Genomic DNA, 22,403 nt, shown 5'->3' with positions numbered 1-22,403 from the left:
CTGGAGTCCACGCCCAAAGCCACGGGAATTCATCTAATGGTGAGCTGAATACCTTTTTTTTTCTTCTATATTGATATATCCAAAAGCAGTGTCTGCCCCGTTATGAAGTCACAAGGTATCTAGAAGAGCACACCATAAGAAAAACATCTGATGACACACTCCTTTAGTCACCAGCAAATCACAAGCTGCAGTGATGCTGTAACTTCAAAACAAAGCAACTTCAGTAGCTGCCGAAGATCTCTCGACTGAGCTGAGAGCGGAGTACTGTTTATAACTTCTAATCAATTCTTACGTGAAAAAAATACAAATTAAATTATTTTTTAGCCCATAAATAAGTGTAGGAATGAGTACTAGAAGCCTACTAACTAGTGATGAGCGAACGCGCTTGGATAAAGTGTTATCTGAGCATGTTCAGGTGCTAACAGTGTCTTCGGCGTGTTCGGATACTATGTTCTTGTCCCTGTGGCTGTATGTCTCGCGGCTGATAGACAGCCGTAACACATGCAGGGATTGCATGTTTCACAATAAACTGCATTAATTTTGTTTGCCCTGTTCACACTGCATTGCTGCGGAGCTTTTTTGTGATAGGGCCAGAAACATCACAGACTAAGGACCTGATTCATCAAAGCTTTTCTGCTGAAATTCTGAAAAGTTGCAAAAATTCTGCGACTTTTTGCATCTTCAAACAGCTCTACAAGATGGGTGGAGATGGTGTGTGACAACCTACACTTATCAAATTCATGATGACAGGTGTTCCTTATGCCACAAATCTAACTCTACCAGCTCCCTCATCAAGATCGGCATGAAAGCAAGTCTTCATTAATCAGGGCTAAGTTTCTATTCCCGTCTAAAAAGTTGGACATTTTCAGAACCCCCACCACCCATACAAACAGGAGTTTGTTTGAAACATATTTGGTATTGCCACAGCCATAAAAGTCCGAACTATGAAAATATACCGTTAACATCATAATGAATTAAAAGCAGAAACCGTACCTCCACAAAAATTGAAAGCGATGAAAATATCTTATGTACCCCAAAATTTTAGTAAAATACAGTTCACTACTTAAAAAAACAAGCCCTCACACAATAGTAGAAGCCAAAAGTTATAGATCTCAGAAAGTGGCAATATTTATTTTTTACAAACTTTCAAAATTTGAAAAAAATTAAAACAAAACAAAAACCATGAAGTTTAGTAACGCCGTATTTGTTCTACCCGGAGAACCATGTTGCCAAATTATTAATTTTCAGAACACCATTGATTCCATGGTGCTGTACATGAGGAGACATTGCATACAAAACACAAATATAAAATACAGAACTAACAATGAAAGACAGGTACAGAAAGCAGAGGGCACTGCCCTTCAGCCTAACCATCTACAGAGCTGTAGAAATAAAGTCCAAAAACATTGCATTTTGTTTTTTCAACATTTTACCTCACTTGGATTTTTCTAAATTTTTCTTCTAATAACAGAACAGTGCTAAAAAAAATTGTCATTCAAAAGTACAACTTGTCCCGCAAGAAACAAGAAATCATACAATTAAATTGGAGCTAACATAAAAAGGTTAAGATTCTTGGAGGAAAGAAAGAGAGGGAATGAAAGAACAAGAGGAAAAAAATAAAAGGTGAAAAAAGAAAAGACAGAAAAGAGAGCGAAAAGTGGGAGAAAAAAGAGGGAGAGGGAAAAGAGGGCAAGAAAAGAAGGATTTTGGTACTCTGCATAAAATCTCTTTCTTGGAGCCTTCATTGGGGGACACAGGTAACCATGAGGAGTATGCTGTATTGCTAGGAGGCTGACACTAGACAAAAAAAATAAAATAGCTCCTCCTCAGCAGTATACACCCACTGACAGGCACAAAGCACCTCAGTGCTAAAGTAGTAGGAGAAGCAACCAAAAACTCAGCTTATGCACCAACGCAACAACAAAGGCACTTAGGCCCAAAAACGGTACAAACAGTTAGGGAGCGTGCTGTGTCCCCCAATGAAGGCTCCAAGAAAGAGATTTTATGGTGAGTACCAAAAATCCCTATTTCTTTATTGCTTCATTGGGGGACACAGGTAACTATGGGACATCCCAAAGCAGTCCCAAGGCTGGGAACAGAAAGAATGTAAGGAAAACGGACTTAGGTCGGTCGGTGCATAACCGCCACCTGCAGCACCTTCCTACCCAGGCCTGCATCAGACGAAGCATGGGTATGAACCATGAAAAACCTCGCAAAGGTGTGCAAAGAGGACCAGGTCGCGGCCTTGCAAATCTGTAAGGCCAACGCCTGGTGACAAATAGCCCAGGAGGCCCCCACGGCCCGGGTGGAGTGAGCCCTCACTCCCAAAGGAGGCTGTTTGTTCTGAACGCGGTATGCCTCCAAAATTTACAAACGAATCCAATGAGCAATAGTGGACTTAGAGGCTGGGAGCCCCTTACGACGACCTTCAGAGATGACAAATAGGGAATTGGATTGACAAAAGGAAGCAGTCCTTGAAAGGTAGACTCGAATAGCTCTGACCAAATCCAGCTTGTGGAGGGACTTCTCCAGGGGATGGACCGGAGAGGGACATAGAGCAGGAAGGACAATGTCTTCATTGATGTGAAATGAAGAGACCACCTTAGGTCAGAAAGAAGGAACGGATCTGAGGACCACCTTGTCCTGATGTAAAATCAGGAACGAGAACGACAGGATAATGCCGCTAACTCGAAAACCCTCCTGATGGACGTAAAGGCGACTAAGAAGAAAACTTTCCATGACAGCAGAGAAAATGAAATATCTTGAATGGGCTCAAAGGGGGCACACTGGAGGGTGCCAAGAATGAGATTAAGATCCCATGGGTCTATTGGAGGACGATAAGGAGGTGCCAGGTGGGAGACACCTTGAAGAAAGGTCTTTACCTGGGAAGGGGAAGCCAGATCTCTCTGGAAAAGAATTGACAGAGCAGAAACCTGTCCCTTAAGAGTACTGAGCGATAGACCCGAGTCAAGACCCGCTTGAAGAAAACCAAGGATGGAAGGAATGGAAAAGGACATAGGAAACAAATTGTTCTCCTCACACCACCGGAAGAAGGCCTTCCAATATTTGTGGTAGATACGCGAGTATGCTGGTTTTCTCGCCCTAATCATGGTCTGAATGACCAGGTGGGAAAAAACAGCCTCCCTCAGGACTGCGGCCTCAACGGCCATGCCGTTAAACTCAGAGACTTAGAACTCTGGTAGAAGAGGGGGCCTTGTGAGAGATCTGGACGATCTGAAAGCCTCCAGGGAGCGTCCATTAGGATGTTCACCAGCTCTGCATACCTGGCCTGTCTTGGACAATCCGGAGCTATCAGGATTACGGGGATCCCTTCTGCCTTTATCTTTTTCATGACCCTCAGAATCAAATGGAGAGGCAGAAAAAGATAAGGTAGTTGGAATTGATACCACGGGATTACCAAAACATAGCAACCGATAGTCCCGGGAACCTTGTGGTTCATGCGAGATGCCATCAGGTCGACATCTGGGGTGCCCCATCGCTTGTAAATCTGGCTGAAGACAGCGGGGCTGAGAGACTACTCACCTGATGCGAGACCATGACGGCTCAGAAAATCGGCAGTCAAATTTTCCACCCCCAGAATGTGAACTGCTGATATGGCAGGGAGGTGACGTTCCGCCCATCGCAGAATCCTTGTCACCTCTGTCATAACCTGCTTTCTGCGAGTCCCGCCTTGATGGCTTATATAAGTCACTGCCGTGCCATTGTCCAATTGAATGCAGACCGGCTTGCTTGCGAGGAGGGACTGCCAGTGGAGAAGGGCAAGAGAGATCGACCTGATCTACCAAAGATTGATAGGGAGAGCTGCTTCCTGAGCGTTTCAGCGACCCTGCGCTGTGTGATGAAGGAAGACCGCTTCCCAACCAAGGAGACTGGTGTTGGTGGTGATAACCTGCCACCAGAGAGGGAGGAAGGACCTCGCGCAGGACTAAGGCAGGTAGCGTTCACCAGATTAGGGATTGCCTCACCTTGAGAGGCAGAAGGATGGGTCAGTCCAGGGTGACGGTTCTCTTGTCCCAAGCAGACAAGAGTGCCAGCTGAAGAGGACAGGTGTGGAACTGGGTAAAAGGCATGGCTTCCATGGAGGCAATCATCTTCCCCAGAACTCTCAGGCAAGACCGCAATGGGAGAGGAGCTGGTTGCTTTAGAGAGCGGATTCCCTGGCAGAGAGATGAAAACTTCTACTTTGGAAGGAAGACACAGGCTTGGACCGTGTCGAACCTCATACCCAGAAACATCAGGTACTGAGCTGGGGTTAAGGGGGACTTCTCTCTGTTGACTATCCAGTCGAGATGGACCAGAGTGTCCAGACTGATCTGAAGACTCTACTCGCAGTCTCTGCAGGATGGCCCCTTGATCAGTAGATCATCCAAGTAAGGAATTATGAGAATTCCCTTGGAGCAAAGGATGGCCGTGACTGCTGCCATGACCTTCGTGAACACTCTGGGGCAGAGGCCAGGCCGAAAGGAAGAGCCGTGAACTGACAAATGATCCTCCTGGATTGCGAACTGAAGGAATCTCTGATGCTGGACACAAACAGGAATGTGAAGATAAGCATCCTGAATGTCTACAGAACAAAGAAATTCTCTGTAATGGTCAACGTGTGACTGGACACACCGCCTCCAGCAGGGCGAATTTATATGACACACGCGACCCTGGATACACCGCCTCCAGTAGGGCGAATTTAAATAATAAGACGTGCAGCCGGATACATCGCCTCCAGCAGGCGAATTTCAGAAATACACATGAAACTGGATACACCGCCTCCAGCAGGGCAAATTTAAATAATAAGGGGAAACACCAGGGAAACAATTACAATGGTGGGCCCTGCGATAGGGAACGGGGACGTGGAGACCTCCTGCACTCCTGAGTCAGTGTCTCTACACTCCTACCGATCCCTAGGCCGGTTCCGCACCGGGCGCCGCTCAGGATACCTTTAAACCCTAGCTCGCCCTGCACCTACCCCTTTCTAGTGAAATGGCCGGTGCAGAGACTAATCCCACCACTGCACTGAAACACACATAAAGGAAAGGCACAAACAGGGAAACACCACTTAGCTTTGCTCTGTTGCTCTTGCTCCCAGCAACAGAGTCCACCACCAGAATGCAGTTTTCCTCCTGAAAAGCTGCCACCAAGCTCTGTCAAAGCTGCAAGGAAATCCCCTCTGACTCCATCCACACCAGGACTCTGACTGTGCTGCAAGGAACTCTCTCTAGCTCCTTTCTCCACCAAGTATGGTTGGAAATGAACACTATCACCAACACCAGTGAGAGCACATGGCACACCTTTATAGTTAAGCCAGAGGAATCACACCTGTTAGTGATTCCCGTGTAATAACGCTAACCACCACCGGGGGCAAGCTAGAACAAAAAACACCACTGTGTAATAATCCTAATGGCCACCGGGGGGCAAAACAAACTTAAGCACAGCTTAAGGAAAAAAAAAGGTTACATGTGCTTTTAACTGTCATCATCCAACCTGGATCATGTCATTCTCCCGTTCCATGGAGGCGATCACTGAGCGTAGGGACTCCATCCGAACGTGGCAGTTCAACTGTCTGAGGTCCAAAATCGGATGGAGCGATCTGTCTTTCTTCGGGACTACGTAAAGATCGGAGTAGAACCCTGAAAACCGTTTGTTCCAGGGAACTGGTACGATTACTCCTGTGCGTAGAAGGGAGGAGATGGCCTGAAGAGCTCCTGGGGCCTGAGACGAGAGTCTTGACGGGCGAGACAGAAAGAAACGTCTTCCTGGGGGGGAAGAAAAATCAATTTTGTAACTGGACATAACTATCTCTCTGACCCAGGTATAAATTGCATCACACAATTTTATTAAACAATTCAACACGGACATGGAATAGCACAGACTCCATAAAAACATTTAAAAACATATACACATAGAAAAACCAGTCATGTCATGAAATAATGACGTGATAACCCACCCACATCAAAAAATCACACAAAAATTGAGCAAATGAACACATAGAATATCTAATGAAACATGGTACATGAATAGAGCAGATCCAAACAGAATCTAAATTGCACGATAAAAGATATCTATGAGGGATAGAGACTATTCACAGCACCATAAAATAGTAAACTAAATCCATATGGGACTATGAAATTAACATATGTGCGCCCCTGGTATAATTAATGAAAACATGCAAGCCGCATGTTACCAAGGACATGCAGTCAATAGATGATGTGAATGCAAAAAGCCCATATGGGACAAAGGAGCTAGTGGCTGAGCACCCCTGATAAGGTTAATGAATGCATACAAACCACGAATTGCTAAAAAAAAGCAGACAAGAAGATCAATTGAACCAAAATTCCATGAATATGCTGATGCATGAGAAAGGATTAAAGTGCTTGGTGCCTCTGCGGGATAAGATGGTGGGAGGGGCAAACCCCACGCGTATCGACACAAACAAGTGGCTTTCTTAAGGGAGGGATAGATCAATTGATCTTCTTGTCTGCTTTTTTTGGCAATTCGTGGTTTGTATGCATTCATTAACCTTATCAGGGGTGCTCAGCCACTAGCTCCTTTGTCCCATATGGGCTTTTTGCATTCACATCATCTATTGACTGCATGTCCTTGGTAACATGCGGCTTGCATGTTTTCATTAATTATACCAGGGGCGCACATGTTAATTTCATAGTCCCATATGGATTTAGTTTACTATTTTATGGTGCTGTGAATAGTCTCTATCACTCATAGATATCTTTTATTGTGCAATTTAGATTCCGTTTGGATCTGCTCTATTCATGTACCATGTCTCGATTAGATACTCTATGTGTTCATTTGCTCAATTTTTGTGGGATTTTTTGATGTGGGTGGGTTATCACGTCATTATTTCATGACATGACTGGTTTTTCTATGTGTATATGTTTTTAAATGTTTTTATGGAATCTGTGCTATTCCATGTCCGTGCTGAATTGCTTAATAAAATTGCGTGATACAATTTATACATGTGGTGTTCCCATTTGCATAGGCAAGTCGCTTTTCCTCTTACTGTTCCATGTCACAATTTTGACTTGCTTTTGGTGAACCCCTCACATTTGATCACATTTGATTCTATTTAGCGGTGCCCTCCAGTTTCTGCTTCTTTGTATCTCTCTGACCCAGGCGTCATCGACCACCGACAACCATGCGTCCCTGAAGAGAAGAAGCTGGCCTTCCACCCTGGAGATATTCCTGGGTAGGGGCGGCCTGTCACTTAGAAGACAGCCTGTGAGAGCGGGACCCAGAGGGCTTAGTGGAGCGACCCTTTGGCCTCCAGTGAGGTGCAGGTTTGAAGGATGGTTTCTTCCTTTCCCCTGGGGCGGAAGAGCAGTCCTGCTGAAAGTCTGTGAAGATGTGATGGGTCGAAAGGAACGAAAAGGCAGGTGCCTTTCCTAATGAAAGGATGTTTACGCCTGGACTGAGGAAGAGAGGTAATTCTCCCCTCTGGTAGCATCCGAAAATATCTGATCCAGTTTGGACCTGAAAAGCCTAGAACTCTGAAAGGCCAGGTTAGTGAGAGACTTTTTTGAGGGTGGATCTGCATTCCGCGCCTTCAACCAGAGGATGCGGCATATAGCAATGATGTTTGCTGTATGCCCTGGTGGAACAACGGCTCCATCCAAAGAGTCAGTCAGAAGATATTTTCTGGAGTGGGCAATCTGGTCTGCCAAATCTGTCTTCTAGTCTGGAGGAGCTACCGCTAGGATGCCCTGGCGAAACATTTTTGCCCAGAGATGGACTTTGCCACCAAGGTGGAAGCAAACCTGGGGCAGAGACAGGCGCCAGTGTCCTCAAGAGACGCACCATCAGGCAGAGACCGAACTTTCTTGGAAGACAAGCGAGAAACCCGCGGGTCTACATTAGGGTACTCTGCCCATTTACCAAGAAGGTCTGGGCTAAAGAGGTAAAGGATGTCTAGCTGCTTCCTTCCTGGAAAGCGCTTTTCGGGATGTTCCCAATGTTTAGCCATAGTCACTTCAATTCTCTGTGATTGAGAAAAATCTGGGAAGGACGGTTTACCTGTTTCAAGAAAACAGCCTGCTCCTGAGCTGGGACCTCGTCCTCTTTTAGGTTAAGAGTTTGGGTAATAGCCAAAATGAGGCTATCTACCATATCGTGCATTTTTGAGGCCTGGTCCGAATCAGACTCAGCCTGGGAATCAACATCGGACCCAAAAGCCGCCTCCAAATAGGGTGAATGGAGAGAGGAGGGCATCCTGGATGATGCAGAGGGGCCCGGGCAACTGCGTGAGGAGCCAGAAAGAGCCCACTTCCAAGGCTTTATACCCGGTCTGTCCCTGCGAAGGTCGTGGTCAGGTGCGTGTGAATCACCGTGAGAGGCGTTCGGAGTACTAATGGTGACAGATAGATGTGGAAGACGTTCTTGGACCTGTACCAGGGACTGCGATACTGTAGTTATGTCAGAGACTGACTGTGACATGGCAACAGCCCACTCCGGAGGGAGGGGTGTGCTCTCATCCCAGGCATTAGAGTGCTCCTGTGGGGCAGACATGGTGGAAGGGCTGCAGGACGGACAGAAAGGGGAAGGCTGACCTGAAGTCCACTTTCTTTTGCAGCGCGAGCAGGCTGGGCTTAGATGGAGGAAAAGAAGCCCCTGCAGAGTTTGGTATAAGTCGAGCCTTGGTGATACTGCTGAAAAGGGCTATATAGTGGGACAGAGGCAAGGAAAGAGGGAGAGGGCAAAACCTATTCGATGCCAGCGATGGACAGCAGATGACAGTGCCGCAGATAGAGGCTGCGAGTTCTGATGCCAAATGCGCAGGAGAAGGCAGAAAAGGGCAGTTTCTCAGACAGGACATGCGATCTGCTGAGGCACAAGCACGCTGTGGAGCGGTAGGCATGGCTAAGGTGCCGAGTACCCCACAGCCCTGGGAGGGCGACCCATTTTGGCGTCACAAACAGGATTAACGGAGCCTGGTGTCCCCGGGTCCTGTGTGCCAGAGACTGTGTTGTGTGCCACAGACTGTCGGCGCCATCGCCGCCATTACCCCGCGGCTTGGCGCGTGCGGGAAACGAAAGGGGCGGGCCGTCGTGAGCGGAGCCAGCCGAAAAGCACAGAAAAAGTAAAGTGCTGCACGGGAAGAGGCCAGCGCGCGGGAAGTGAGAAGCGGAGGCCTGCAGTCCCGGCGTTCCCCGATCATCCAGCCTGCAGAGCGGCAGCCGGTAAGCCAGCGCAGCCCAGGGCCTGGCCAAACGTTAACTGGGGGGGAAGAGAATGTCTGAAGCAAGAGCAGATGCAGCGGCAGACGCCACTGCAAACCCCACAGCGCCACAAGCTGCAGGGCCCAGCGCAGCTGCGGCTCCCATAGCGCGGCTGCATCCAGCAGCCAGCGCTGCCTCAACAAGAATCAGCGCCCACCGCAGCAGTCCCCATAATGCCGCTGTCCATGCCCTATATAGCGGGAGCGGCCTGGCTACCGCAGGATTCAGGGGAGTCACATACCCTGAGTGAATTTAAAGAGATACTGTGCAGTTTGTTTGAGGTGTATCCTCTGTCTGAAAACCAAAAAGTGAACATCCTTATTGGGCAGCTAACTGGTGCAGCGCAAAGAGAAGTAAAAGCCTGGCAGGACACTGATAAAGAGACTGTTAAAAAGATTCTGGCCAAGCTAAAAAGCACCTTTGACACTTGAACTGCAGCTAAAATAAAGATGAGATTCTTTGGGTGTAAGCAGAGAGAGCAGGACAGTATACAGGACTATGCTCTTAACCTGCAGGAGGCGCTGCGAGCCATCAAGCAGATTGATCCAGACAGTGTGAAAGATGGAGACAGACTGTTAAAGGAGCAATTTATTGAGGGACTCCTATCCAGTACCCACAGAGCACAGCTGCGCATCATAGCCCTACAAAACCCTGACCTAGACTTTGCAGACTTCAAAGACAGGGCTATTCGGGTGCTGCATGAACCAAATGTCAGCCGTCCAGCGCCCCCTAGGCGCCCAGCGATCACATACCACCAAGAAGCAGCATCTTTGCCTCTCAGCCCTGTGGAGGGAGAGACAACGATCGCTATGACCTGGACGGACGTCCCATCTGTCGTCGCTGCTGCAAGGCAGGCCACATTGCAAGGTTCTGTTATTTAAACGAGCAACCCCTGGGGCAGAGGGCCAACCCCCAGGAGCAGGACCACAAGGCCCAAGCAACTGGCGAGCCAAGTATGTTGGAGGGCGACCGGTCCTCCCAGTGGTGATTGATGGCATCCCCATGGACGCTTTGCTGGACACTGGCTCTCAGGTGACAACTATGCCATATATCCTTTACAAGCGGTACTGGGCTGACTCTGAACTTACTCGCGGCCCAAGTGATGAACTGACAGTAGTTGCCAGCAATGGTCAGTCTTTGCCGCAAGTAGGATGTAAAGAGATTACTATTAAAGTGGGGCGAGTAGAGTTAAAATCTCAAGGTCTGATAGTTTTAGACATTGATCGACGAGAATGTAATCCAATGATGACCTTAGGTACTAATGTGATTGAAAATTGTCTTGCCGAGGTTATTGTTTTGTTGCAACAGGTGGCTGAGACTGCTGGTTCCAGTGAACGTCGAGTCCTGCAGAAGGAGATCAAGGCCCTGATGCAAAGACAGCAGGTAGAACTCTCTGGCAGAGAAATTGGCAGCGTCAGAGTGAGTGATTCTTTCCCCATTGCGATACCCCCCAGATGTGAAATGTTGATTTGGTGTCGGGCAGCCATAGGCCTCAGAGGAAAAGATTACCAAGCATTGGTAGAGCCAGTGTACTCTGATAGCCGGCCCACTGTCCTGACAGCCAGAGGGGTAGTTGATGTCCGCAAAGGGAGAGTACCTGTACGCCTCTTGAATTGTGGGGAGGAAGAGGCCATAATACCTCGGTATGCCACAGTTGCTAAGCTGCTGTCAGTAACAACGCAATACAAGCAGCAGAGCCCTTGGTCTCATCCCACCAGGTGGAGCACAATGGCTCTGTAAAGCAACTGGAGTGGTGTCAGCAGCTGCAGGTGGGACCTGACTCCACCCCTTCATACCAAAAGAATAGGGTATACCGAGTGACTCAGGAGTATGAGTGGGTATTCAGTTAATACCCTCTAGACTTTGGGAAGGCAAAAGGGGTTCAACACCATATCCCCACTGGAGATCATCCACCCATTAAAGAAAGGTACCGGCCTATACCCCCAACACAATATCAATGTGCCAAAAGTATGTTGCGGGAAATGAAGGAGGCTGTGGTGATCAGAGACAGTTGTAGCCCCTGGGCAGCCCCAATAGTCTTTGTGAAAAAGAAAGATGGTACCATGAGAATGTGTGTTGATTACCGAAAAATTAACAGCATTACACATAAGGATGCCTACCGATTACCCAGAATTGAAGAGTCATTAGCCGCACTTAAAACTGCTAACTATTTTTCCACCTTAGATCTCACTAGTGGGTATTGGCAGATTTCCGTGGCAGAGGTAGACAAGGAGAAAACAGCGTTTACCACACCAATGGGTCTCTGCGAGTTCAACTACATGCCATTCGGGCTCTGCACCGCCCCGGGATATTTCAACGGCTAATGGAGTGCTGTCTTGGACACAAGAACTTCGAGACAGTTCTGTTATAGCTTGATGATGTCATTGTTTTCTCCAAGACTTATGAAAACCATCTGAAGCACCTGGCTGAGGTGTTTGAAGCTCTGCTCAACTTTGGCCTGAAAGTGAAGCCTTCCAAATGCCACCTCCTGAAGCCCAAGGTACAGTACCTCGGTCATGTAGTGAGTGCAGAAGGTGTGGCACCGGATCCAGACAAAGTCACTGTCATCCGGGACTGGCAGAAGCCCAGCAACCTCCATGAGGTACGTCAATTCCTCGGGTTGGTAGGCTACTACCGAAGGTTCATCAAAGGCTTCACTGAGATAGCCACGCCTATGCAAAATCTTCTGGTGGGCCAGCCCAAGAAAGCCAGGAAGAAGAGTCCTACATTTGAATGGAATGAGGAACTGGAGAGGTCCTTCACTCAACTGAAATTGGCTCTCACAGGAGATGAAGTTCTGGCCTACCCAGATTATGACCAACCATTTGTTCTGTATACTGATGCCAGCAACGAGGGACTGGGAGCAGTACTGTCACAGGTACAGAATGGCAAAGAGTGATCTCCTACGCCAGCAGGAAGCTTCATCCCACTGAAAGGAACCCTGACAAATACAGTTCCTTCAAGCTGGAGTTCCTCGCCATGGTCTGGGCTGTGACTGAACGATTCAAGCATTACCTTGCTTCAGCCAAGTTTACCATCTTCACGGACAACAACCCGTCGACTCACTTGGAAACTGCAAAACTAGGTGCACTGGAGCAGCGATGGATGGCCCGGCTGTCTAACTAGGAATTTACCATCAAGTATTGAGCGGGGCACAAGAATGCCAATGCTGATGCGCTGTCCAGAATGCCTAATCTGCCAGATGCAGGAGAAGACCCTGAGGCACTCGAAGAAATAGAGTTACATGCCTTCCACCGGCCAATTGCGGCCCAACGTGCCCAAGGAGTGAGAAACAGACGGTCTGTCGAGAAAGAGGCAACCCTAAATCCATTACCTCATCATGACTGGGCAGAAACACAAGATAGCGACCCCGCAGTCCGTCTGGTAAAGGAGCTACTGTCACAAGCTGACTCATGCCCAGGTCCAGATGCTCCTGAAGAAACCCAGCAGTTGTGGAAGGAAAGAGGCAGGCTGTTCCTCTATGAGGGAAAGCTGTGCCGGAGGAGTATCAATGCCCGCACTCATGAGTTGGTCTGGCAAGTGGTAGTCCCAAAGAGGGAGGCATCAATGGTCTTGGAAGCATACCACAATGGAGCTGGACACTTCGGATGGAAGAAGTTGGAGGCCTTGCTCCGGGAGAGATTCTACTGAGCTGGTATGAGGAAAGCCATTGAAAATTGGTGCCGAGAGTGTGGACAATGCAACCTGCGCAGAAAGGACTGTAACAGCCAACGAGCTCCTTTGCAGCCAATAATAACCAAACAACCACTTGAGTTGGTAGCCCTGGACCATGTGAAGCTGGTTCCAAGCTGTTCAGGCTACATTTATTCTCTTACCATCGTTGACCACTACTCGAGATTCCTGGTAGTCATGCCTGTCAAGCAGCCAGGACAGCAGCCAGAGCATTCCAACAGCACTTTTGTCGACCACACTGATATCCCAAGCGAGTGCTTACAGATCAAGGTCCAGCCTTTGAGGCAGAAGTGTTCCAGGAATTCTGTAACTTGTATGGTTGCAAGAAGATCAGGACAATACCGTACCATCCACAGACCAATGGCATGTGTGAAAAGATGAATCAGGTGGTGATTGATCTACTGAAGACCTTGCCTGTGGAAGAGAGGAATCTGTGGCCAAAGAAGTTGCCAGATCTGGTAGATCTCTACAATCACATTCCTGTGAATTCCACCAACTGCACTCCAGCCTACCTAATGAGAGCGAGGCCTGGCAAGCTGCCTATTGATTTGGATATGGGAGTCCTTACACCTGAAGTGACATCACCAGATGCTGACTGGGATACAGAGCGGCAGCAGCAGTACTGTAGAGTACAAGAGTGCGTAGAAAAGAGTCTAGCTCAAGCGAGACAAAAACAGGAAAAGAACTACAATCAACATGCACCTCCAGTTCCCTTGTCACCAGGAGAACAAGTCCTAAAGAGGAAAAGAAGGATGCATAAATTGGATGACCAATGGGAAGCTGAACCCTACACCGTCCTATCATCAAACTTTGACAACACCAAAGTGTGCCTTATCAGTAAGGATGGAGGAAAAAACTCATCAGCAGTATCGAGGGATCATCTGAAATTGTGCCCTGACCAACTAAAGGACAGAATGGAAGAGCAAAACAACTTTCAGCCCATAGAGGAAGAAGAACAAAAGGTCAGCACTGTACTCGGAGAATTCCCTGCAAATTAGACTAGAGCGAATCAAGCCATAGTGGTGACAGTTATGACCTTTCCCCAACTGGTAGTGCAAGAAGAAGTGACTCAAGACCACCCTGAAAACCAGCAAGTACAGGTAGCGGATGCCACACCAGCAGTGGAACAAGAGAATTCTCACCCTGCCAGTGGTGAATCTGTCATGCCCACAGTGAGCCAAAGTGGTCCTAGGAAATCTAGTATCCCTATGCTACGCAGAACCAACAGTAATGTAGCCAGTACAACACACACTACACCAGTAGTAGTTAGCACAAGGCATTCAATAAGGTCCCCAACACCAGTGCTACGTAGGTCTGTCCGTAGTACCCAAGGTATTCCACCCTTAAGGTTACGCATATAGATAAGTTTTGTAATTGTTAATCTGTAACTATGCAACGTTTCAAGTTTTGTGCCTACTGAGACTCTGTAAGACTTTTTGGATATTTTATTTTGTTTCAATGGACAGCTGGACCACAGGACTATGTGTGGTCAAAACTCTACTTGTAAATAGTTCACCAACTTGCTCAGGAATTGCACCATGGACATTGACGCATGGACTAATCGTCATCAGGACTATTTTTGAGCTTTGGTTTTTGTATTTTTCATTTTTTTTTAAATCTTGTTATATTTATAATTGTTTATATGTTTACATGTTTTTTCTTCAGTCTGGGAGTACTGAATTGCACTAGGGGGGAATGTGGCGCCCCCAGGAGTATGGTCGCCACAGTGGCATTGCCTTCCTCCTAGGGAGTGTGATGTAATGCTTGGAAGCAATAAAGGGTCTCTCTGGCAGTTAACCACAACACACAACACAGTTCCATTCCAGGTCAGCAGAGGGAGCTCTGAACCAAAACTGGGAAGGAGCTACTCTCTGGGGGCCAGGAAGGGAAAATGAGGAATTGGTGTGAGGAGGGCAACGTGTGTGGACATGAGGAGAAGAGCTGGGAGACTGAGCAGAGAGTTCAGGCTCATTCCCAGCTATAGCGCATGATCTGGAGCCCGGTCTCCAAGGCTGTACGGACACTGATGGTCCTGCAACAGAAACCGGAGGAATAGGAAGCTGTAAATGCTCTATTCCCACATAAGATTTGGAGGCACAACAGCGACGTGTGAGCCAGAAGAGAAAGGCTGCAGCTGTCTGCCATACGAGGGAGTTATAGAGAGAATAAGCAGGTGGAACTTCAGTGTAACACAGTACTGCAAGTACCCAAAACTAAGCGCTAGGAAGGAGACTACACAACCCATCTGCCTAGAGAGATTCCTAAGTTGCTTCCAGGCTAGCCAGCTCCTGTGCCATCTGTAATCTGAACCCTCGACTGCATTTGCCAAGCAAAGTAAAGGTAAAGAAACTGCACCCTGTTGTGTTCTTGCCGTCTTCCTGCAACCCCGTCAGCACTGCTACATCTCGGTGCCAGACACTACACCCTCTTCCTCAACACCTATCCTCACTGCCCTGGGTCTACAGCCCTACCTGTGGAGGGCCACAACATCACTGCTGCATCACACCATCTGTTCCAGAGGGTCTGTCTGCAGCGTCGGATTAACATCTTCATTGCCGAACACCACAGGTGGCGTCACAAATCATCCACTCATAAACTTTATTCCATCACTTAATCCCTTTTACATGGGCGCCCAGGGCCGCGGACCGGGTCACCGCTGCTGTGACATTCCCCTCTGAGAGACCAGCCCGGTCCCGAGTACCCCACAGCCCTGGGGGGGGGGCGACCCATAAGAGAGAGAGAAAAGAGAGGGACTGAGAAAAGAGAGAAAAAAGAGAGGGAGCGAGAAAAGACAAAGATAAGAGGGAGAAAAGAGAGGGAAACGACAATACAGAAAAGATAGGGAGAAAAGAGGGACAGAGAAAAGAAAAACGAGAATACAGAAAAGAGAGGGAGAAAAGAGGGCCAGAGAATACAGAAAAGAGAGGGAGAAAAGAGGGACAGAGAATACAGAAAAGAGAGGGACTGAGAAAAGAGGGACAGAGAATACAGAAAAGAGAGGGACTGAGAAAAGAGGGACAGAGAATACAGAAAAGAGAGGGACTGAGAAAAGAGGGACAGAGAATACAGAAAAGAGAGGGACTGAGAAAAGAGGGAGAGAATACAGAAAAGAGAGGGACTGAGAAAAGAGGGACAGAGAATACAGAAAAGAGAGGGACTGAGAAAAGAGGGACAGAGAATACAGAAAAGAGAGGGACTGAGAAAAGAGGGACAGAGAATACAGAAAAGAGAGGGACTGAGAAAAGAGGGAGAGAATACAGAAAAGAGAGGGACTGAGAAAAGAGGGACAGAGAATGCAGAAAAGAGAGGGACTGAGAAAAGAGGGACAGAGAATACAGAAAAGAGAGGGACTGAGAAAAGAGGGACAGAGAATACAGAAAAGAGAGGGACTAAGAGGGACAGAGAATACAGAAAAGAGAGGGACTGAGAAAAGAGGGAGAGAATACAGAAAAGAGAGGGACTGAGAAAAGAGGGACAGAGAATACAGAAAAGAGAGGGACTGAGAAAAGAGGGACAGAGAATACAGAAAAGAGAGGGACTGAGAAAAGAGGGACAGAGAATACAGAAAAGAGAGGGACTGAGAAAAGAGGGACAGAGAATACAGAAAAGAGAGGGACTGAGAAAAGAGGGAGAGAATACAGAAAAGAGAGGGACTGAGAAAAGAGGGACAGAGAATACAGAAAAGAGAGGGACTGAGTTAAGAGGGACAGAGAATACAGAAAAGAGAGGGACTGAGAAAAGAGGGACAGAGAATACAGAAAAGAGAGGGACTGAGAAAAGAGGGAGAGAATACAGAAAAGAGAGGGACTGAGAAAAAAGGGACAGAGAATACAGAAAAGAGAGGGACTGAGAATACAGAAAAGAGAGGGACTGAGAAAAGAGGGACAGAGAATACAGAAAAGAGAGGGACTGAGAAAAGAGGGAGAGAATACAGAAAAGAGAGGGACTGAGAAAAGAGGGACAGAGAATACAGAAAAGAGAGGGACTGAGAAAAGAGGGACAGAGAATACAGAAAAGAGAGGGACTGAGAAAAGAGGGACAGAGAATACAGAAAAGAGAGGGACTGAGAAAAGAGGGACAGAGAATACAGAAAAGAGAGGGACTGAGAAAAGAGGGAGAGAATACAGAAAAGAGAGGGACTGAGAAAAAAGGGACAGAGAATACAGAAAAGAGAGGGACTGAGAAAAGAGGGACAGAGAATACAGAAAAGAGAGGGACTGAGTTAAGAGGGACAGAGAATACAGAAAAGAGAGGGACTGAGAAAAGAGGGACAGAGAATACAGAAAAGAGAGGGACTGAGAAAAGAGGGACAGAGAATACAGAAAAGAGAGGGACTGAGAAAAGAGGGACAGAGAATACAGAAAAGAGAGGGACTGAGAAAAGAGGGACAGAGAATACAGAAAAGAGAGGGACTGAGAAAAGAGGGACAGAGAATACAGAAAAGAGAGGGACTGAGAAAAGAGGGACAGAGAATACAGAAAAGAGAGGGACTGAGAAAAGAGGGACAGAGAATGCAGAAAAGAGAGGGACTGAGAAAAGAGGGACAGAGAATACAGAAAAGAGAGGGACTGAGAAAAGAGGGACAGAGAATACAGAAAAGAGAGGGACTGAGAAAAGAGGTACAGAGAATACAGAAAAGAGAGGGACTGAGAAAAGAGGGAGAGAATACAGAAAAGAGAGGGACTGAGAAAAGAGGGACAGAGAATGCAGAAAAGAGAGGGACTGAGAATACAGAAAAGAGAGGGACTGAGAAAAGAGGGACAGAGAATACAGAAAAGAGAGGGACTGAGAAAAGAGGGACAGAGAATACAGAAAAGAGAGGGACTGAGAAAAGAGGGAGAGAATACAGAAAAGAGAGGGACTGAGAAAAGAGGGACAGAGAATACAGAAGAGAGGGACTGAGAAAAGAGGGACAGAGAATACAGAAAAGAGAGGGACTGAGAAAAGAGGGACAGAGAATACAGAAAAGAGAGGGACTGAGAAAAGAGGGACAGAGAATACAGAAAAGAGAGGGACTGAGAAAAGAGGGAGAGAATACAGAAAAGAGAGGGACTGAGAAAAGAGGGACAGAGAATACAGAAAAGAGAGGGACTGAGTTAAGAGGGACAGAGAATACAGAAAAGAGAGGGACTGAGAAAAGAGGGACAGAGAATACAGAAAAGAGAGGGACTGAGAAAAGAGGGAGAGAATACAGAAAAGAGAGGGACTGAGAAAAAAGGGACAGAGAATACAGAAAAGAGAGGGACTGAGAAAAGAGGGACAGAGAATACAGAAAAGAGAGGGACTGAGAAAAGAGGGACAGAGAATACAGAAAAGAGAGGGACTGAGAAAAGAGGGAGAGAATACAGAAAAGAGAGGGACTGAGAAAAGAGGGACAGAGAATACAGAAAAGAGAGGGACTGAGAAAAGAGGGACAGAGAATACAGAAAAGAGAGGGACTGAGAAAAGAGGGACAGAGAATACAGAAAAGAGAGGGACTGAGAAAAGAGGGACAGAGAATACAGAAAAGAGAGGGACTGAGAAAAGAGGGACAGAGAATGCAGAAAAGAGAGGGACTGAGAAAAGAGGGACAGAGAATACAGAAAAGAGAGGGACTGAGAAAAGAGGGACAGAGAATACAGAAAAGAGAGGGACTGAGAAAAGAGGGACAGAGAATACAGAAAAGAGAGGGACTGAGAAAAGAGGGACAGAGAATACAGAAAAGAGAGGGACTGAGAAAAGAGGGACAGAGAATACAGAAAAGAGAGGGACTGAGAAAAGAGGGACAGAGAATACAGAAAAGAGAGGGACTGAGAAAAGAGGGACAGAGAATACAGAAAAGAGAGGGACTGAGAAAAGAGGGACAGAGAATACAGAAAAGAGAGGGACTGAGAAAAGAGGGACAGAGAATACAGAAAAGAGAGGGACTGAGAAAAGAGGGACAGAGAATACAGAAAAGAGAGGGACTGAGAAAAGAGGGACAGAGAATACAGAAAAGAGAGGGACTGAGAAAAGAGGGACAGAGAATACAGAAAAGAGAGGGACTGAGAAAAGAGGGACAGAGAATGCAGAAAAGAGAGGGACTGAGAAAAGAGGGACAGAGAATACAGAAAAGAGAGGGACTGAGAAGAGGGACAGAGAATACAGAAAAGAGAGGGACTGAGAAAAGAGGGACAGAGAATACAGAAAAGAGAGGGACTGAGAAAAGAGGGACAGAGAATACAGAAAAGAGAGGGACTGAGAAAAGAGGGACAGAGAATACAGAAAAGAGAGGGACTGAGAAAAGAGGGAGAGAATACAGAAAAGAGAGGGACTGAGAAAAGAGGGACAGAGAATACAGAAAAGAGAGGGACTGAGTTAAGAGGGACAGAGAATACAGAAAAGAGAGGGACTGAGAAAAGAGGGACAGAGAATACAGAAAAGAGAGGGACTGAGAAAAGAGGGACAGAGAATACAGAAAAGAGAGGGACTGAGAAAAGAGGGACAGAGAACACAGAAAAGAGAGGGACTGAGAAAAGAGGGACAGAGAATACAGAAAAGAGAGGGACTGAGAAAAGAGGGACAGAGAATACAGAAAAGAGAGGGACTGAGAAAAGAGGGACAGAGAATGCAGAAAAGAGAGGGACTGAGAAAAGAGGGACAGAGAATACAGAAAAGAGAGGGACTGAGAAAAGAGGGACAGAGAATACAGAAAAGAGAGGGACTGAGAAAAGAGGGACAGAGAATACAGAAAAGAGAGGGACTGAGAAAAGAGGTAGAGAATACAGAAAAGAGAGGGACTGAGAAAAGAGGGACAGAGAATGCAGAAAAGAGAGGGACTGAGAAAAGAGGGACAGAGAATACAGAAAAGAGAGGGACTGAGAAAAGAGGGACAGAGAATACAGAAAAGAGAGGGACTGAGAAAAGAGGGACAGAGAATACAGAAAAGAGAGGGACTGAGAAAAGAGGGACAGAGAATACAGAAAAGAGAGGGACTGAGAAAAGAGGGACAGAGAATACAGAAAAGAGAGGGACTGAGAAAAGAGGGAGAGAAAACAGAAAAGAGAGGGACTGAGAAAAGAGGGACAGAGAATACAGAAAAGAGAGGGACTGAGAAAAGAGGGACAGAGAATACAGAAAAGAGAGGGACTGAGAAAAGAGGGACAGAGAATACAGAAAAGAGAGGGACTGAGAAAAAAGGGACAGAGAATACAGAAAAGAGAGGGACTGAGAAAAGAGGGAGAGAATACAGAAAAGAGAGGGACTGAGAAAAGAGGGACAGAGAATACAGAAAAGAGAGGGACTGAGAAAAGAGGGACAGAGAATACAGAAAAGAGAGGGACTGAGAAAAGAGGGACAGAGAATACAGAAAAGAGAGGGACTGAGAAAAGAGGGACAGAGAATACAGAAAAGAGAGGGACTGAGAAAAGAGGGACAGAGAATACAGAAAAGAGAGGGACTGAGAAAAGAGGGACAGAGAATACAGAAAAGAGAGGGACTGAGAAAAGAGGGACAGAGAATACAGAAAAGAGACAGAGAAGAGAGAGAAAACGGAAGCAGAACCAAAAGACACATGGAGAGAGGAAAAGGGGAAAGAGAAAGGCCGAAATGGAGAACCCCCAAAACTCCGAACATAACTAGCAACATCCGAATACATAACTAAACCATCCCAGCAGTGACGTGTACAACACGTGACTTCCAGCCACTGTAGCACGTGGTTAGTTACGCTAGTAGCGCTGCGCTGTATTCACTCTCCATGTTGTGGGTTGGCCTACGGCTCGTTGTACGTCGTGAACGCAGTGACGTCACCAGTTTCCAGCTTCCGGTGCTGACACTTCCTGTCCTTCCGGACGTGTACGTCACACGGAGGAGGAATGGTGAATAACAGAGAGCGTATGTCTGTGTGAGCTGCGGCTGTTCTGTCAGGTGCGTTACACTGTGTGCACCGTGCCGTATAGCGGAGAAGTCGCTTACTGTGTGTATGGCAGCATGGCGCACGCTCCCGCCGGCAGCTGTGTACAGGACCCATGAGCCTGCACCATGCTGTGGCGACCCCCGTGCACCGTACAGTATAGCAGCAGGCCTGTCAGTGTTGGGCTTGTGCTGGCTGTTTCCATACATTAGCTTCTATGGGTTAACTACATGTGGCACTCTAGTTGTTGGGAAACTACAATTCCCAGCATGCCCTCATGGCTGCTGGAGAGCATGCTGGGAGCTGTAGTTTCGTTTACATAGGACTGCTGCTATTTTTAACACGTTTCAGAAATTTGATGACTGACACATTCAGCGCTTTTTAAAGGGATGAAATGAGACCCCTGAACCTCCTGGGGGGAAACAGGTGACAAAACTAGCAATGTTGTATCCAGGGTAAGCCACAGTAATAGTGGGCAGGTTTCTAAACGTCCGCTATCCCCCTGTCTTCGGGATGGGGTTATCCGGTGACTGCTGCAGCCAATCATCGACTGTATAGTTCCCCTAACATACCCATCTGAGGAGGCCATGACGGAGGAGCGCTGGGCCAAGGAGGTGAGGGGCTCGGCTTTGGGGCTTTTCTTAGTTTTTCTTCAGCTTGCCTGTATGAGGGCTTTTGCTTTTTGTGGCATGAGGCGGTAGTTTTATGCTACGGGTCGGTATGATTACAGTGATAACTAGTTTATAACTTATTTTTATGTTTTCACTACTTTGGCGCAAGAAAATTATTTGTTTTAAAAAAAAACCTCATTTTTTTCATCATGTTGTGAGCGCCATATCTCTTTAACTCTTTTATATCTGTAGCTCTATGAGGGATTTTTTTTTTTTTTTTTTTTTTTTACATAGCAGGTAGTGATGAGCGGACATCGTGTTATCCGAGCATGCTCGGGTGCTATCCGAGTGTCTTCGCTGTGCCCGAATACTATGTTCATGTCTGCGCACCTGCATGTCTTGCTGCTGATCGACAGCCACAACACATAGAGGGATTGTGTGTGTTAGGTAATACCTGCACGTGTTGTGGCTGTCGATCAGCAGCGAGACATGCAGGTGCGCAGACATGAACATAGTATTCGGGCACGCCGAAGACACTCAGCACTCGAGCATGGCAGATAACACCTAATCCAAGTATGTTCGCTCATCTGGAGTACAGGTGTAGGATGTATAAGATCTTTTGATCATGTTTCATTTGCACTTTTAAGCTGCAGGATAAAGAAAATGGCAATTTTGAAGTTTTTTCTTTTTGCAAGCTTCTGATTTTTTTTCACCACTTAAATGCAAAAAATGCCGCGCAAATTTAGAATTGCCAAAAATAACGATGTAAGAATTGCCTCTTTAACCTTTTCATCGCACTTGGAGTTGTTTTTCCTATTTTTTATACTGTAGAAGATGTCACCTTTTGTGTCCAGTTGTTGACTACCATGATCACATTGTGGTGGTCAAAATTTGAAGGAAGTCTGTCAGTAGAGAGTGACTGTTCACACCAAGTACAGGCGCTCGGTGCACCGTTGGTGGGCTTTATGCTCTGCGCCCAAAGCGATG

General features: G+C 46.9%; 1 protein-coding gene across 7 annotated transcripts in view; it reads left to right on the top strand.

Annotated features, from left to right (window-relative positions):
* The first annotated feature begins 20,661 nt into the window (after window positions 1–20,661).
* BCLAF1 (BCL2 associated transcription factor 1) overlaps window positions 20,662–22,403 on the top strand; it is a 74,627-nt gene continuing 72,885 nt past the window's right edge. For all 7 annotated transcript variants that reach the window (XR_012232295.1, XM_073575874.1, XM_073575871.1 and 4 more), the window contains exon 1: window positions 20,662–20,819. The gene's annotated coding sequence lies outside the window, so the exon portion shown is untranslated. The remainder of the gene's footprint in view (window positions 20,820–22,403) is intronic.

Source organism: Dendrobates tinctorius, unplaced genomic scaffold (genome assembly GCF_039654945.1).
Source record: "Dendrobates tinctorius isolate UK_male_01 unplaced genomic scaffold, ASM3965494v1 ptg000046l, whole genome shotgun sequence".
Taxonomy (NCBI): domain Eukaryota; kingdom Metazoa; phylum Chordata; class Amphibia; order Anura; family Dendrobatidae; genus Dendrobates; species Dendrobates tinctorius.
This window is presented reverse-complemented; position numbering and strand designations above follow the sequence as displayed.